The sequence below is a fragment of the Ovis canadensis genome, chromosome 12 (assembly GCF_042477335.2).
Source record: "Ovis canadensis isolate MfBH-ARS-UI-01 breed Bighorn chromosome 12, ARS-UI_OviCan_v2, whole genome shotgun sequence".
Classification (NCBI taxonomy): domain Eukaryota; kingdom Metazoa; phylum Chordata; class Mammalia; order Artiodactyla; family Bovidae; genus Ovis; species Ovis canadensis.
The window spans coordinates 86763477-86781019 of NC_091256.1; the positions used below are offsets into that span (position 1 = coordinate 86763477).

A 17543-nucleotide genomic window follows, 5' to 3' on the forward strand; every position below is an offset into this window, starting at 1 on the left:
ACTGCGAATGAAGTAGATTTTAAACCTCAAAGAGTGCCACTGGAGTATTGTGTGACTGTATCATCAGAAAATCTAACATGTTTTTGCTAATCAATGTTGTTCTCACCTTGTGGCTTTCCTGTGCTCATGCGCAAGGTAAGTTGAAACAGGTATGAACACTCACCCTTCTTCCTAGTTCGTTTCCACTTTCATGTGTGTGTTTTTGATTGAATCAACTGGTAGAAATAGTCTTCAGGATGTGATAATTATAAAGAATACCTTAATGAAATAATGATCACATATTCACCTGAGGGGAAAGTAAGATAAATTATCTTCAACATCCTATGAGTACTACAGTATGCAGAGCCACTGAATATTGATTTGTGAGGTCATGTGAATATGCTCAGGAAAATGTGAACAGAAAATATATCACAGAAAAGCTAGAGTATAACTCCAAATGTTTAGGGGATTCCTATTTGTAATACAAGAAATTTAGAGAACAATGTATATCTTCATAATCTTACATGTGGTGTTGATTTTGCAGATTCACACTTCATCAAATACTAAATTTTAAGTATGTTCAGTTGACTGTATTTCAATTATATCTTAGTAAAGCTACTAAAAGTCATTAACATCACTACCAAATCAATGTTTTAACAAAATTAGCTACAGGTAACAGGCATCTCTTTTAATAAAATCCAGAGTACATTCTTTATTTCTGCTGCGATTGCCAAAACTTTAAAATTGTTTTAAAAGAGCATTGGAAATTGTGAAATTAAAAAAATTTTTTTATCATTTCTATCTTGATATTTATAAGTTCTTCATTATGATGCTTTTTTTAAAATTTTAATAATCCAGTCCTCTTCTTTCTTTCTTGTAGCTATATCTTCTAATGAGTTTTATGATACCTCATTAAACACTAAGTGTGACTATAATATGCATTGCTGTGTATTATTAAGTTTATAATATGTTGCATGTTGGGTTTTGCATATTATTTAAATCAATTTGTCAATTTTCCTCATAAACAATGTTTACAACACAACAGAGCTTCCTGTCCAGTCCTAAGGGTAACAATGAAAAGCACCTTAGGTCCCAGGTCACCTATAAGAATGGCTCCATTACCAGAGTGCTTGCTGAAGGGCAGACAGATGTGTTACTCAGTTTATCCCTGGTTCTCAGTCATATGGGAGATGGTCTATTAATCAGTTAGAGGAAACATTAAAGGCATATTTCTAAGTAAGAGAGATAGCAGAGGAGAAGGAGTATGCAAGCATGAAAGAGAAATTTGGAACTTTGACAAATCCTTGCCTGATATTCCAGTTGAAAACTAGCCTTCTCATTAACAAGGGGCCTCTTTCTAAAAGTGGCCTGAGAGATAAATGTTCTGAATATTTGTGAATAGTTATTTTTCATAATAGATAAGTTGTTCACAATTGTAGACTTCTTGTAAGAACTACTTCCTCATCCAACAGAAATAGAAAGTCATATATTTTTCTTAATTGAAACTCAAAGTGAAAGTGAAAGGGAAGTCAGTCAGTCGTGTCCGACTCTTTGCGACCCCGTGGACTGTAGCCGACCAGCTCCTCCGTCCATGGGATTCTCCAGGCAAGAATACTGGAGTGGGTTGCCATTTCCTTCTCCAGGGAAAGCCTCCCGACCCAGGGATCGAACCGAGGTCTCCCGCATTGCAGGCAGACGCTTTAACCTCTGAGCCAAAATCACAGAAATAGATTCATCGTCTGTTGTTCATGACCCATCCTCATCATGAAATCACACTTGTTGATGACATATGCTGAAAATGGAAAAACCCAAGGGTAAAGAATAATTATTCCAAATCTCCAACAGTGTTGGAAACATACACTAGAATGTTAACCAAAAGGAATGAGATTAAATTAATGGTTTATTCCCAATATGGAATCCACAGTGAAGGGGGAAAAAAATCTAACATTACAACATGTCACAGCATTAGAGTATCCTGCGTGCAACTGTACACTTACATTTACCAGTGCGCTGTGTATTTTCATGATATTAATTGGCATGCTTTCATTGCACCTTGAATAACTCTTTTCAGGGTTTCTAGTAAGGCAAGTCTATAGGTATTCAGTTCCCTCAGTATTTGTGGGTCTGGAGAAGTCTTTATCTTCAATTCATTTCTGAATGACAGTATTCTTGGTTGGCAGTTTTCTCTTTCAGCACTTGGAATATATCATCCCACTTTCTCCTGGCTACTCAGGATTCTGCTTTGAAATATGCTTAGAGACATATGGTGTTCCTTTGTAAGTTTCAAACTTTTTTGTTTTGTTTTGATGTTTTTGGTTTTTTTCTTCATGTTTTTAAAAGATTTTAAGTCTTTAAGTCTTATCTGTTTTTCTTTAATTTTTGAAGCTTCATTATAGTATATGTTGTAGACGTGTTTTAATGTTTATTTTGTTTAGTCACATATAAACTTCATGAACTTTGATATCCAAATCACACCCCTGATTTGGGAAGTTCTCAGTCATTCTTTAAATTAGCTTTCACACTCATCTCCCCTTTTCTCCTTCTGAAAACTCAATAGTTCACAAGTTAGTTCTGTTGATGCTGCTCCATAGATCATATAGACTTTTTTCATTCTTTTCTTGTTTCTTATTTTTATTTTTGTTGTTGTTGTTTTATTTTCTTTTTATTCTCCTCTGACTGGATAACTTCAATATGTCATCCATCTCACAGATTATTTCTTATGCTTGTTTCATTCTGTGGTTGATGCTCTCTAAAGCATTTTCATTTCATCCTTGAATCCTTCAGTACCACAGTTTCTGGGGTTTTTATATGATTTGTTTATTTTTATTAAACTGCTCATTTTGTTCATTTATTGTTTTCCTACTTTTGTTTGACTGTCTTACTGTATTTTCTTGTAGCACATGGAGTTTTTTAAAACAGCTGTTTTTAAATCTTCATTGGGTAAATCACAGGTCTCCAGTCTTTTGGTGGAAATGTGCATGCATGCATGCTAAGTCACTTCAGTTCAGTTCAGTTCAGTTCAGTTGCTCAGTCGTGTCCAACTCTTTGTGACCCCATGAGCTGCAGCATGCCAGGCCTCCCTATCCAACACCAACTCCCAGAGTATACTCCAACTCATGTCAATTGAGTTGGTGATGACATCCAACCATCTCATTCTCTGTCATCCCCTTCTCCTCCTGCCCTCAATCTTTCCCAGCATCAGGGTCTTTTCAAATGAGTCAGCTCTTTGCATCAGGTGGCCAAAGTATTGGAGTTTCAGCTTCAACATCAGTCCTTCCAGTGAACACCCAGGACTGAGCTCCTTCAGAATGGACTGGTTGGATCTCCTTGTAGTCCAAGGGACTCCCAAAGTCTTCTCCAACATCACAGTTCAAAAGCATCAATTCTTCTCCACTCAGCTTTCTTCACAGTCCAACTCTCACATCCATACATGACCACAGGAAAAACCATAGCCTTGACTAGATGGACCTTAGTCGGCAAAGTAATGTCTCTGCTTTTCAATATGTTATCTACGTTGGTCATAACTTTTCTTCCAAGGAGTAAGCATCTTTTAATTTCATGGCTGCAGTCACCATCTGCAGTGATTTTGGAGCCCAAAAAAATAAAGTCTGATACTGTTTCCACTGTTTCCCCATCTATTTCCCATGAACTGATGGGACCAGATGCCATGATCTTCGTTTTCTGAATGTTGAGCTTTAAGCCAACTTTTTCACTCTCCTCTTTCACTTTCATCAAGAGGCTTTTTAGTTCCTCTTCACTTTCTGCCATAAGGGTGGTGTCATCTGCATATCTGAAGTTATTGATATTTCTCCCGGCAATCTTGATTCCAGCTTGTGCTTCTTCCAGTCCAGCGTTTCTCATGATGTACTCTGCATAGAAGTTAAATGAGCAGGGTGACAATATACAGCCTTGACGTACTCCTTTTCCTGTTTGGAACCAGTCTGTTGTTCCATGTCCAGTTCTAACTGTTGCTTCCTGACTAGAGTTTGCCAACTCCCATTAGTGTCCTGAGAGAGGTGAGCTAGAAGCCAGAATAGGTGGTAAACCTGAGGACTGGAGGCTATCATTTCATTCACTCTGCACTGAGCTAGTGAGAGGAGCCGTGCAAGTGAATGCACACTCCTTCAAACCTTGTGCTCTTTGAAACCATGAGTCAGCTCTCTGTAGTTCTCAGGCACCAAGCAAACTCTGGGCTTCATCAGCTCTCGGGGACAGGTTAGTTGGAAGCCAGTTCCCTGGGCAGCAGCTGAAGAAGATGAGCGTCTAGATGTGTGGTGTGACTCTTCCATGAAGAAACTGGGAGCTGCTCTCTCCACATGTAGCTGGGAAATGGCTTGTGAGGAGTGCTGGCACAGCCATTCATAACTGCTATTTTGTTCCCTGTAATCCCAGGAAACTGGAAATGCTGGGCCTTCTGGAGGCAGGCAAGGAGAAACCAGACCCTGGAATAGCAGCTGCATGGATCTCCTTACACATATTAGTCATCTGAAGTTTTTATAAATTTTCTTGTCCTAGAATCCCTAGTGCAATGAGTGTAATTATGCTAGTAAGAGAATATAATTAATAGATGAAACCATTTTAATTTGATTATTGATAAAATATTATTTATACTTTTTTTTTCATTTCAAGTGAAACCTTGTGATTTTCCAGTAATAAAACATGGAAGGTTATATTATGCATTTAAAGGATACTTTCCAGCAAGTGTTGGTCAACAGTTTTCCTATCGCTGTAATCGGTATTTTGTGACTCCTTCACAAAGTCCCTGGGATTACATGACTTGCACCCTGAAAGGATGGTCCCCAGAAGTGCCCTGCCTCAGTAAGTAAACCTCTTTAATTTTATGTGTATAAATCTTTCAAAGTGTGAAGAGACACTAGTACTCACTAGTGAGTGAGTACAATTAGGTCTTGTATACAACAGGAAGGCTGAGGAACAAGGTCTGCCAGTAAAAAGATCCAAATAGGTCTCCTTTCACGAGGAGCTCTTCATGGAAGTCGCAGGAGAATTATAGAGACCTTATGAGAATATCTGCATCACTTATACGCATTTTAATTACAAAAACTAAAGATAAATGACATGGAGTATTCATTTTTTTTCCTTTTTAACAAATGTGGTAGCAACTTTCATTTTTATTAAGTTATATGACATTTTAGAATACTAATGCATTGTCAGGTAAATACTATAAAGTTAATTTTTACTGTGCTCTTTTACCAAATATATGTTATTTTTCTATTCTATTGATTTTATGATCCTTAGGACAATGTACTTTCAATTATTTGGAAAATGGATATTACACAAATTCCCAAGAAAAGTATTTACAAGGTAAAACTGTAAGAGTCCGCTGCCATGATGGCTATAGTCTTCACAATAATCAGAACACAATGACTTGCACAGAGAAGGGCTGGTACCCTCCTCCAATATGCGTCCGCGTCGGTGAGTAAACTGGGCTCAGACCCCCGTATCTTCATAAGTTTCTAAGACTCAGCTGTATTATCCACTGATAAAAATGTTTAGATCAGCCTCTTGTTTTGTCAAAGGACCTATTTAATTTTATTGTTTAACAAGCATGTGTGAGTGTACCAATTCCTAGATATGTGTATAACAAAATAAATGTGCCTATTGATGGACATTAGTCAAGAAAATGAAAAGAACCACAAAGAAGAAAGCTGTAATAACAGAGTGAAGTTAGAAAGATGGCAGAATAGGAGTTTTACTGTCTCTCCTGATACAAACAGTCACACATGAATGAGAGTGTCTTTGTGGGAGGCAAGGCGTCTAGCAGAGAGATTACAGCAGATATGCAAGACCTGGCGCCTCATAGAGGCTTAGAGGAACAGCCTCACCTTTTGTGTGTCGCCCTCCCCTAAAGTGGCACAGCTTAGTGCCGAGAGAGACCGCTCAGCATAGGATTTTACCTGTGGGGGAATAAGAGCATCTGACCAAGGGTGGCTTCCTCAGCTTCCAACACTGATGAGAAGGCGCACTTCTCTCTCCTCTTATCCAGGACACTGGGGTCATCTGCATGGCTGAGGGGTGGGGAGAGGCCAGCTGTACAGCATCCAGAGCTAGAACTCATTGAGGGACATGGATCCCACTGACCATGTTGGAGACACTACCAAGAAGCCCACCCTCTAGGCATTGCAGACACCTTGCTTGTGGGTCCTGCTCACCCATGGGCACCTCAACATATCCACGTCCCCCTGCCCCAGGGCCAGCTCCCTGTGTAGGTCCTCATGGTGGTGTTCCAAGCCTTTGATCTGTGAGACATCCAGAAGCCAGTCTGACCCCGTGGGACTGTGAGAAAGCACACAAACTCAGTATTCAGCATTGCCCCAGGGAAGCAGCCAGGAAGCTGTCAGCACAGAGACTGGCTTTGCTGGGTTGAAAGAAGCATATGAGCTTCAAAATTCTCTCCCAAGAGGAACTGAGATATGTGGCCAGGTGTATCCTTAAAAGAGGTCTGGAAAAGCCTCAAAATCCTATCAGTGACAGAGTGAACTTCTCTCCCCAAGGCAAATCTGTAAAGACTAGAGGAAGTGACTGCTTCTTTAAATGCAAACACAGCATGCTTTAAACGCAAAACGAACATGCGACTGTAAGGAACACAAAAATCAAGGACTATAAGACAAACAGAAGAACATAATAATTATACAGTAACGATATCAAATAATGAAACAATGGATATTCACTAAACTTATGGTTGTAAACATATCATTATATATATGAGTCAAATCATTACACTGTGCGTGATCGGTCACTTCAGTTGTGTCCGACTCTTTGCGACTCCGTGGACTGTAGCCCACCAGGCTTCTCGGTCCATGGGATTCTCGAGGCAGGAATACTGGAGTGGGTTGCCATGCCTTTCTTCAAGGCATCTTCCCAATCCAGAGATCAAACCCACGTCTCCTGCACTGGCAGCTGGTTTCTGTAACACGATCGCCACATTTAACACCCCATAACCTGTGTAGTACATATTAAGATCTACTGCAATTTTTTAAAAATTGATCATTTTCCATAGCCCATGAAAATACAGATGATTCAACAGGCAGGAAGAACTTCACCTACTATCTTGAGATGTTTTATTGAAAATTAGTATTTTACATTACTTCTGGAGCCAGTTCATACCTGGTCCCACATAAAGCTATGGACATACTTGTCAGGTGATGAATAAAATAACTTACCATGAAACTACCAACAGAAAACATTTAGGGATAGTGTAAGACATTGAACTTTGATATTTATTAAATGACACATTAACCAGCTTCACTGTAATACACTTAATTTCGGAGTCACATTTGGGAACTGCAAATGAGGCAGATTTTAAACCTCAAATGGTGCAACTGGAATATTTGTGTGACTGTACCATCAAGAAAATCTAACATGCTGTTTACATTTTTGATTGAATCTCCTGGTAGAAATAACCTGCAAGGTGAGATACCTATAAATAATACCTTAATGAAAAAATTAACATGCTCACCTAAGGGGGAAATAAAATGAATTGTTTTCTATATTCTGAGTACTACAGTGCAAAAGGCCACTGAATATTGCTTATGAAGTCATGTGAATATGCTCATGAAAATGTCGATAGAAAATATGTCACAGAAAAGCTAGAGTATGACTTGAACATGTTTGGGGGATTCTTGTTTGTAATATGAAGAAACTTTGGGGAACAATGGTTATTTTCATAATCTCTCATAGGGTGATGATTTTGCAGATTCAAACCTCATCAACTCCTATATTTTAAATATATTTTGTTGACTATTTTTCAAAGTCATTAACAATGCTGTCATGTTAATGTTTTAACAAAATTAGATCTAGGTAACAGGCATATCTCTTTTCATAAAATGTAGAATATATTCTTAATTTTCAGTGTAATGTCAGTATATTTAAATGCCAGTTCATTTAAAAATTGTTTTCAGAGAGCATTGGAAACATAAAAAACTGTTCAGTGAAAAACTCTGGGGCTGCAGTCCTGACACTGTCCTAAAGATTGCCAAGGGATTCTGCGCACATTTCAATCTAGGAGCCGTGGCCACAGCCTCTCGTACCTTACATCCCCTCAGTCTCACTGAGGAATTATACACATCACTCACTGCGGTGTCCTTAAGCATTTGCCCAAAACATCATTAAAGAGTAGTTTTGTAAATTACACATTTATTTTCCTGTTGTTTTGTCAGGTCTTCTGTTTGGGTCTTTTGGTCATCTTCTTCCTTCAACTGTGTTATTCTTCAATGTGTGTTAATTCCACTTTTTTAAACTAATGAATTGGCAACAAAGTCATGAGACAGACTCCTTTACTCAGTATATCAAATTTTGTATATATTATGACACTTATATGTAATTTATATATTAATGCATTTAATTAATTTTTGCATGTTCAAATCATTCTTTTTCTTAATTACATTGGTTCCATATAGAATCACTTTTAATTTTGGCAATTTTTTTTGTGTTGGCGCTGGATTTATAACAAAATTAAACCTCCCTATTGATATCAGCAAATGTATTCATAATTCAACTATTCATAGAAGTTGCAGTGTTTGCATTGCCACCAAGTTTTTTCCCAAAAAATGTCCTCTGTCCTTCCTACAATGTGCCTTCTAATAATTTACAATACATAACACTTCTTCTAAGATGATGGAATCTCAGTGTGCTTTTCTTTAATTACCCATGATTGGTTAGAGAGCAGAGATAGTCTCTTTCATATACTGGTATTTTTGATTTCAAGTTCTTCCTTATGTGGACAGCGGGACACACATCAGCATGGTGAATTTAGGACACATTTGTGCCCTTCTGTGTGATGTCATGTAAACTCCTGTAAAATCATTTATTACTTTCAGTTAAACTATCAAATATGACAAGCAGTACATAAGTTAAATTTCAGGGTTATTGAAACTTAAAACCTTTCTTTCATTTATTCCTAGGTCTTCCCTGTGGACTTCCACCTTCAATTCAGAATGGTGCTGTACGTCACAAGAAAGACAGTTATCAATATGGAGAAAAAGCCACATACACCTGTAACGAAGGATTTAGGATTTATGGATTTGCATCTATAAGATGTTTAGGAGGAAAATGGTCCCGTACACCAAAATGCATAAGTATAGTGCATTTCATTTTATTCTAATGCTGATAAATATCTTTAATTAAGAGCATAAATGGTACAAAGAGGAAACTAAGCAGTAATTCTAGAACTTTACAAGGCATCTTGTGAAAGTTCTGAATTCTAGTAGGGAATTAACAATCCTAGTAATAACAAAAGTTTGAAAACAGGAGCTAAATTATCTCATTTTCACATCAACTTGGGTGCAGTTTGGACATCCTCTGATAAACATTCTCAGATTTCTGGTCTTTGTTCCACACGACTGTATCACAGTTGACCTCTGCTCATCAGTCTTACCACTACTCAACGTACTCTTAATTTATCAATCGGTTCTTTATAATACACAATTTTCTAAGACGTGATGTAATTCAAGGTAACAGATTTTGATACAAGAAACAGAAACACGTTTATAATGTAGGCGGCCTGCGATGGGGAAAACGAGTGTAAGTGTGAGAAGTATGCTCTCAAGCACCACATGCAGCCCTATCTCTTTGAATATCACCCTTCCCATGTTGTACTTCTGATGAATATAGAGACACTCAGTGTGACTAGGTCAAGATGGCTGACATTTGTTTTAAGTTATAAGAGAAATTTGTACAATATTCATTGGTTTGATATGTACATATCTATTTTTTCTGGAATGTAATCATTGGTCACTATGTATTTTTAAAGATGGACTAAACTAATATATATTCCCTTTTTTTCAGGCACAGATTGTTTTAACTTGCCCAGCTTTGATGGTGCTGTACTCACAGACAAGAAGAAGAAATCATATAGGTCAGGAGAACAAGTGGCTTTTAAATGTCAACGATATTATCAGCTGGATGGATCCAACACTATACAGTGTGTTAAGAGCAAATGGATAGGAAGGCCAGTGTGCAGAGGTACTTTGGTAAAAGTTTTAAATTTTATTATTAAAGTATCTTAAGTAATATAATATTCACCATCATTAAATGGCCATAGATTATTCATTGTTCTTATTGTTGTTCAGTCAATAAGTCGTGTCTGACTCTTTGCAACCCCATGGACTACAGCACGCCAGGCTTCCCTGTCCTTCACTGTCTCCCAGAGTTTGCTCAGACTCACGTCCATTGAGTCCATCTCATCCTCTGTCACCCCTTCTCCTGCCTTCAATCTTTCCCAGCATCAGGGTCTTTTCCAGTGAGTTGGCCCTTCGCATCAGGTGGCCAAAGTATTAGAGGTTCAGCTTCAGCATCAGTCCTTCCAATGAATATTCAGGGTTGATTTCCTTTACAGTTGACTGGCTTGATCTCCTTGCAGTCCAAGGGACTCTCAACAGCACCACAGCTTGAAACCATCAATTCTTCAGCGCTTAGCCTTCTTTACAATGGCACCCCAATCCAGTACTCTTGCCTGGAAAATCCCATGGATGGAGGAGCCTGGTAGGCTTCAGTGCATGGAGTCGCTAAGAGTCAGACATGACTGAGAGACTTCACTTTCACTTTTCACTTTCATGCATTGGAGAAGGAAATGGCAACCCACTCCACTGTTCTTGCCTGGAGAATCCCAGGGACGGGGGAGCCTGGTGGGCTGCTGTCTATGGGGTCACAGAGTCGGACACGACTGGAGTGACAGCAGCAGCAGCACCCATCCATACGTGACGACTGGGAAAAAAAGAGCTTTGACTATACTGCCCTCTGTAGGCAAAGTGATGTCTCTGCTTTTTAATACGCTGTCTAGGTTTGATACAGCTTTCCTTCCAAGGAGCAAGCATCTGTGAATTTCATGGCTGCACTCACCGTCCACATTGATTTTGGAGCCCAAGAAAATAAAATAAGTCACTGCTTCCACTTTTCCCCCTTCTATTTGCCATGAAGTGATGGGACTGGATGCCACGATCTTCGTTTTTTGAGCATTGACTTTCAAGCCATCTTTTTCACTCTTCTCTTTCACTCTCGAGACTCTTTAGTTCCTCTTTACTCTCAGCCATTAGAGTGGTATCATCTGCATATCTGAGATTATTGATATTATTCCCAGAAATCTTGATTCCAACTTGTGATTCAGCCAGCCTAGCATTTCACATGATGTACTCTGCATAGAAGTTAAACAAGCAGGGTGACGATATACAGCCTTGTCGTCCACCCTTCCCAATTTTGAACCAGACAGTTGTTCCATGTCAAGTTCTAACTGTTGCTCCTTGACCCGCATACAGGTCAAAAAAGTTTATATCTCAGCATAAAAAGAGATGGGATTGTGTTCTCAGTGTTTAGCGTTGTAGCCAATAATTCTAAAAGCATATTCCTGGCACAGCAATCTCAGCATGTTCTGGGAAACTGTAAGATATGCAAGCAGATTCACAGGCTCACTCAGACCTGTTGAATCAAAACCTCTGGGGCTGCAACTCCGACGCTGTTTTAAGGAATCACAAGGGATTCTGTGCACATTTCAGTTTAGGAGTCAAGGCTACAGCCTCTTGTACCTTACATCCCCTGAATCTCACTGAGGGATGACCCATCACTCACTGTGGTGTCCTTAAGCATTCCAAAAAATATTATCAAAGAATAGTTTTGTTTCCCAGATATGTTTGGATCTTTTAATTAATCTTCTTCCTTCAACAATGGTATTCTTCAAAGTGTGCTAATTCTTGATCAAGTTTCTAAAGAAGTATCTACTGTGTTTATTTTTCTAGGTGTCTTAAGTTACAGTTAATACACAGAATGACTGTAAACCAAATCCTGATGATTTAAATCAAATCCATATGATCTTATTATTATGACTTTCTTATGGTTTATAAATTCATTGTGAATTTATTTAACACTGATTTTACTAAACTCAGAAAGAGTTGTCCAGAAAAGCCCTCATTTTCACTGGCCTGAAATTATGTATTAACCTGCTAGTTAAGGCTGGGGCAGAGATTTAAGGTAAAAAAGCTTAATTTCCACTGAAAAATATTGCTTTATCTCCTTTTCCTTAATCTTATATGTAAACATTGAATTTAGCAGTCTTTCATGACAGATTACCTATTGAATTTAAGTAACCATGGAATATATTTGACATTAACTCATTGCCTTATTGTTCATAAGGATCATTATATTAGAAATACTTTTTTTTCAGATGTTTCCTGTGTGAATCCACCCAGAGTGAAAAATGCAGTTATACAAAGTGAGAGGCCTAGGTATCAAAATGGTGAGAGAGTACGTTATGAATGCATTGGAACTTACGACATTTTGGGGGACGTAGATGTGACATGTTTAAATGGAACTTGGACAAAACCACCTCAGTGCAAAGGTAGAGTACCTTGTCTACCCTCTCCTTGATTTAAGAGAAAGTATTAGGAATAAAATATGTTGATGTAAATAGATATTGAAGAAGTTCTTAGGGAATAATTTTTTGATTAAAAGAAAATGATGGTGCTTAACATCCAGTTCTTTTGTAGAATGAATAAATAATCTCACATATATATTTTATGAAATAGTTGACCAGATTTGAACGGTTGGAATCATGGAACATTTCCTGTCTTAAATATTAAGACAGTTATTTCTTGAAGAATAAATGTGTTAAAGATACCATAAGTACATTTGACAGCCCAAGGAATTTCACTTTGAGCCATGGAATAGGCAACTGGGACTTGATAACAGAATGCGGCCTCTTTTGGGCATCTTCATATATGGGTGATATTTAAAGGTATGAATGAGTTGAACTCATTCAGGGAATTAGTGTACACATAGAAAATGTCTGAAACTTGGCCTTAGGACACTTCAGTGTTTACAGTTCAGAAAGGAAGGGAATCTAAACAAGAAATTGTAAGTCATGTCCAATTCTTTGCGACCCCACGGACTGCAGCACACCAAGATTCCCTGTCCTTCACTGTCTCCCAGAGTTTGCTCAAACTCATCTCCATTGAGTTGGTGATGTCATCCAACCATCTTATCTTCTGTCGCCTCCCTTCTCCTCCTGTCCTCAATCTTTCCCAGCATTACAGTCTTTTCCAATGAGTTGGCTCTTCATATCAGGTGGCCAAAGTATGGAAGCTTTAGCTTCAGCATCAGTCCTTCCAGTGAGTATCCAGGGTTGATTTTCTTTGAGATTGACTGGTTTAATCTCCTTGCTGCCCAAGGGACTCTCAAGAGTCTTCTAGTTTATCAAGTTAATTCTTGCCTGGTGTGAATTTTTGGCAAATTCTCCTGAATGTTTTCATGTTTAAAACAGCGTACAGCTTAGCATACAAGTTTTGTGTTCAGCTGCCACTCTGTCTTTAAGCTGAAGTATTTAGGCCATTTACCTTTAAAGTAACTACTCTTAGGGCCGGTGTCTGCCATTTCACTATTTGTTTTGTGTGTGTTTTCTCTGTTTCTCATCTCCTTTTCCTTTTCTCCACTGTGGAGTTTTGAACACTAAAAAATAATTTAACTGTGATACATCTGCATTGCTTTCGAGTATATGCTTTCTCTGCAGGGCTTTCTTAATAGTTGCTCTAGGTATTAAGGTAAACATAGGTAGTTTATCAGTCCCTACTGTTGCTGACATTTTATCACCTCAGGTGAAATGTGGAAACCTTATTTCCATTTAGATTTATTTACCCTCCCCACATTTTTAACATAAATTCCTTAAATATTCCCTCAACATATACTAAGCACTATATCAAATGACATAATTTTGCATGACCATGATCTAATAAATCATTAGGGAAAAGACAGTCTTATTATATTTACCCCTGAATTTTTAAAATCAATTCTATTATTTTTCATTCCTTCCTAAAGTATCAATCCCTTTTCTATTTTCCTTTCTATCTTAAGAATTCCCTTAGCAATTATTTAAGTAGGTCTGCTGGTGACAAACTCTGTTTTCCTTTGTCTGGGAATGTCTTTCTTTCTCCCTTTAATCCTATAGGATGGTATCACTGGACATAGAATTTGGGGTTGATGATTCTTTTCTTCCAGGATTGGAAAAATGATGTCACTTTTTCCTGGCTCTATTGTCGTGGATGAGAACTCTACTGATGCCTGGATCCTTTTTTTGTATAAGTATTGCATAATATCTATCTAGCTGCTTTTGAGATTTTTTTTCCTTTGGTTTCCAGCAATTTAGTTATGATGTATCTTGACATTAATTTATACTGTTTGGGTTTATACTGTTTGGAATTCTTCAGATGTTTTAATATGTAGACTTGTGCTTTGTGCCCTATTTGGGAAATATTCAGTCATTATAGTTATTTTTTCATCTCAATCCCCTTTCTTTTCACCTTCAGGGTCTCCAATCTTTTACTGTCTTCCTTTGATTGCCTGAGGCTCTGTCCATTTTTTTTCAGTCTATATTCAAAGTTAGTCTGCAGTTAAGCTTATTTATCCTTCTGTCCTCTGCAGTGTATTATTGAGCCTACCCAATGTGTTTTTAAAATTATATCAGTCCATTTTTTTTAGTTCTATAAATTCAATTCCATTAAGAAAAACCATTTACCAATTATTTCAATATCTGTGTCATCTCACTGTTGTCTTCTATGGATTTTTTTTTTCTTTTGAGGCTTTCCAGGTCCTTGGTATTATGAATGATCTGTATCCTAGACTTTTGGGGTATCATGATTTTTGAGACCCTAGATTTTATTGGAATCTTTATCAGGCCTCCATTACTGTCATGCAAGGTGCAAGTCCAGGGTTCCCACCTGGCCTCCACTGACTTAAGGAGAAAGGGCAGAGGTATCTTGCTTCCCAGCCATGTGAGTGGAAGTCTGGCCTCCTCGCTTGGCCCCTGCTGATCAAGGCAGGGAAAGAGTTAGTCTCAGGTTTCCATTATGGTGTTTTTCTAGGGTAAGTCAGTATTATAAAAATTCTTTGTCTTGCTAGCCTGCTTCGTTTCTGGGCTCCTTCAATGTCTCAGCAGTAAAGAATCTGCCTACAGTGTAGGAGCTGCAGATGTAGGACTGATCCCTGGAGGAGGGAGTGGCAACCCACTCCAGCATTCTTGCCTGGAGAATCCCACGGACAGAGGAGCCTGGCGGATTACAGTCCATAGGGCCGCACAGAGTTGGATACGACAAGTGACTTAGCAAGCATACACATACCACTTTCTGGGCCTCTGATGAAAAAGATGAAGTATTTCTTGAGAACTTTTTTTTTTTTTTTGCTTGAACTTGTTACCATTCCTGGGTTGTTGTCTCAGTGGCTTGACCAAGATACACAGAAAGCAAATTAAAACCCAAGCCACTGTCTGCAGTGTAATTTCTTGAATCTCAAGGTCTCTAATCAGATTGACATATTCTCTACATCTTTTAAAGTTTTCTGTGTTGGTTTTTATAATATGTCAGGATTTTTAATTAGCAGAAGGAATACTTCACAGATGTAATAAGCATCTCAACTTGTCCAAGAAAGGAAGTCCATTATTCAAATCTGTAAAAAAATTTTTTTGTAACAATTTGAAAATCAACAAAAATGACGAGAGATTTAAGACACTGCAGTATGTTGTACATAAGGACAAAAGAAATGTTATTTCTCTTCAGTATCCATCTGCCTAGCATACATTCACTAAGAAAATGTATTTTAATACCAGAACCCTGCACAGAAGACATATTTGTGAATGTGTTATGTGTGATTTCAAGTGGGATAAAAGTAAAACTTAAAAATGTGCCTTTCCTGTTAAGCGATTGGATTTTCTTCAATAAATCATTTCTGTCATCAGAAGTCACAACTCTTGATATTACATAGTAGGCTACATTTTTTTCCTTTATTTTAAACTGTAGGGGGGGGTGGTTTTTCAATAAATCAAACAACACAGATTTTAGACTCTCAAGGAAAACGTGGGCCTTCTCCAACAATAGACAATGGAGGCATTACCTCACTCCTCACACCTGTATATGCTCTGCGGTCAATTGTGGGGTACCAGTGCTAGGCCTACTACGAGCTTCAGGGAAACAGAGACAATGTGGGTGAGGATGGAGAGTGGGCTGAGCCACCAAAGTGCTTGGGCAAATGCCTCAGTCTGCTCCTGGATCCTGGGGAAATCTTTGTACTGGGCATGAGGCTTAGCTGTTTATAATAGAGCTTTCATGGACTAACAAACCATTCTGTTGCATGCTTGATTACCAAATATTACTATGTGTAGACAGAAAGTCTGAAAATTTTCTGGTCAGGAACAATAGCAACAAGAGTAATAATGACATTAAATATAGTACCTCATTCTAATGTTTAAAATGATGAAACCTGCATAATAGATTTTCAGTGAGTTGGTTTGGAAAAAGTTTGAGAAGGAATTTTTGGACTAGAATAGAAGATTCTACTTGAAAGCTTGAAATTCTGTGGAAAATATTTGTTCACTATATAATGTTTTATGTTTATATTTTTATCTTCAGAAACCTGTGAAATTTCAGAAGAAATGATGAAAAAACATAACATACAGTTAAAATGGACAACTTCAAACAAACTTTACTCTAAAACACAGGATCATATTGAATTTATATGTAAACATGGATATCATCCAGTGACACCATATCGTACATTTCGAACAGCTTGTCAGGAAGGAAAAGTGGTGTATCCTCGCTGTGGGCAAAACACTGGTTAGATGCAGTTGTATGTGCGTGCATTGAGAATTTTCCATTATTAATCCAATTCTGTTTATTTTATCAAGTATTGTTTAACTCATTTTGATTCACAAATCAAATGTTCTGGGGACGATGAAATTATACTCAGGAAGACTAATGCATCACTTCTTTAAAGCACCTCATTAAACTTGGCAAACAAAGTGCTGTGTGTCCTGTTGATAAAATACCTGAGGAAGGAATTAATGCAATCACTTCAGTGCCTCTTCTATAGATCAGTTGCCTAACTTTCTCAAAGATTTCTCCATAACTTCTGAGGTTTTCTGAGACTCCTTCAGGATTTGGAAAAGAATCCTTGTTGGTATCTTCAAAATAATATCATTTCCAAATATGTAAAGAGCGAACTATGTCATACATAACCATTTACAATATGCATATCTAGCACATAGTAATTCAAAGAAAGAAGAATTAGAATCCAATTGGGTACATAATGATTATAACATGACATTAAAAGTGATTACAGTGATTAAAAACATTTGACATCTATAAACACACATGCACATAGACACACTATGCTTTAAACACTGAATGCATTTTTAATAGAAAAATATTAGCAAGAAATGTAATAGAATATTTAGAATAACTATAGTTGAATTTAGAGATAATGGGGTAAAATGTGGTGTTTAACTCCTTTTTGTGTACACGCATTCTTGAATTTTTCTGTCTTTAATGTATATCACCTTTGAAACATAGAATATGTTATTTTAACATAAAGACATATACAAAGCAAGGGTATATATTCCTTGGTGGCTCAGTGGTTAAGAATCTATCTGCAATGCAGAGACGTAGGAGATAAGGGTTCAGTCTCTGGGTCAGGAAGATGCTCTGGAGTAGGAAATGACAACCCGCTCCAGATGGATGTGCTTTCCCTGCACAATGCATCTGCCAAAACAACCCTCTGTGGAGGGTGGTGGTCCA

At 37.8% G+C, this 17543-nt stretch overlaps 1 pseudogene; it reads left to right on the forward strand.

The window, feature by feature from the left end:
* Positions 1-77: 77 nt before the first annotated feature.
* On the forward strand, positions 78-16588 carry LOC138415860 (complement factor H-related protein 3-like; annotated as a pseudogene).
* The last annotated feature ends 955 nt before the right edge of the window (positions 16589-17543 follow it).